Below are 2,076 nucleotides of genomic sequence, written 5' to 3' on the forward strand. Positions count from 1 at the left end.
TCACACAGTGAAGGTATTGATTGCATCTTCCCACTGGTGTGCTTTATGTTTCACCAGAATCTCTTTGGGTTTTCTGCCAGATTCCGAGACAGAGTTTCGTTGTGGAAATTATTAAAAGCAGCTCACATTGAAATACGTGCTATATTTCGAACTTCTGCAAAACTTTTCTAATATTGGGGATTTTGCGTTCTTTTAAATTTGGCATGCTTTTTTCATTGCTTCTGCAACAGTGATCTGACCCATTTTGTGTACCATGGGGATCAGCACCATCACTTATTAATTTATGTGGTATATATCTCTCAATCTCCGTCAACACTATCTCTTTGAAATCATTCCACATCTTTTATACACTTACATTATCAGATCGGAAGGAGTGGGGACTGTTTCTTAAAAAGGTATGAAGAGCATTTTTATCAGCTTTTATAAATAGATGTACTTCGCATTTCTTTTTGATGGTTGTGGGTGTTATGGTATTCGGCTTAGCAATAACTGCCTTGTGGTCGCTAATCCCTGTATTCATCATGATACTCCCTATTTTCCCAGGATTTTTTGTTACTAAGAGGTCAAGTATGCTTTCCCAACCATTTACGCTTCGAGTGGGCTCATGAACTAATTGTTCAAAATAATTATCTGAGAAAGCATTCAGTACAGTTTTGGATGACTTTTTATGCCTGGCACCAGCTTTAAACATTTAATTTTTCCAGCATATTGAGGGTAGATTGAAGTTGCTACTGACTATAATTCTATGAGTTGGATACCTATTTGAAATGAGACTCAAGTTTTCTTTGAACTGTTCAGCAACTAATCTTCTGAGCCGGGGGTCAGTAAAACAATCCAATTAATAGTTTAGTCTGATTGTCAAGTACAACCTCTCCCCATACTATTTCCCAGGAATTATCTAATTCAATTTCAGCACAAGGTAAACTACTTCTGACAGCAATAAATTTTCCACCACCAACCTTTCTGAACACTGTTAGGTCCTTAGAAAAAATTTTGGATGAACTTATTTCCAGCTTTAGCCAGCTTTCCGTGCCTATAACTATTTGAACTTCAGTGCTTTCTACTAGGGCTTGGAACTCTGGTTCTTTCGCAACACAGCTACGACAATTTACAACTAAAATACCGATCATTTCTACAACTATTTCACCTGCCCCCTTTTAGACGGACACTCTTTCTGTGGTTTCCTGAGAGTCTCTAACATAAAAAACTGCCCAGTCCCTTCTACACAGCCCCCGCTACCCATGTACCTGCTTCCTATGTGTAACGGACTCCTGACCTATTAAGCGGAACCTGGAAACCCACCACCCGATGGTGCAAATCAAGGAATCTGCAGCTTACATGGTCACAGAACTGCCTGAGCCTCTGATTCAGACCCTCCACTCGGCTCTCCACCAAAGGACCACAGTGGGTTCTGTTGATGATGCTGCAGATGGTGAGCTCCGCCTTAATCTCACAAGCCAGTCTTTATCATTTGCGCTAGCTGCCTGAAACCAGAGAGAATCTCCTCTGATCCAAAGCGACACACGTCATTGGTACCGACATGGGCCACCACCTGTAGTTGGCTGCACCTCGTACTCTTCATGGCATCCGGAAGCACCCTTTCCACATCTGGAATGACTCCCCCTGGTATGCACACGGAGTGTACACTGGCTTCCTTCCCCTCCTTGGCAGCCATGTTCCTAAGGGGCCCCATTATGCGCCTAACATTGGAGCTCCCAACTACCAGCAAACCCACCCTCTGTGAATGCCCAGACCTCGCAGGCTGAGAAGCTTCCTCCAGAACAGGGTGGACGATTGCATCCGGCTCAGAGACTTCATCAGCCACAGATAATGCCCGAAACCTGTTCGTCAAATGAACAAGAGAGGCCCAATGATCAGCCCCTCAGAAAGTCTTTCACTGCCTGCCAGACCTTGGAATGATCCCCCACTCTACCACGGGTGAGGGGTCAACCTCGGTGCAGGCAGTACCCGGGGCGGGCACAGCAGTGGACCAATCTGGGGACATGTGGGTCATGCTCGACGTTCCTCGCATCCCCGCGTCCGAAGCCCCACAGTGATGCCCCTCGGCAGCAGCCT

The sequence above is a fragment of the Schistocerca nitens genome, chromosome 9, assembly GCF_023898315.1.
Source record: "Schistocerca nitens isolate TAMUIC-IGC-003100 chromosome 9, iqSchNite1.1, whole genome shotgun sequence".
NCBI lineage: Eukaryota > Metazoa > Arthropoda > Insecta > Orthoptera > Acrididae > Schistocerca > Schistocerca nitens.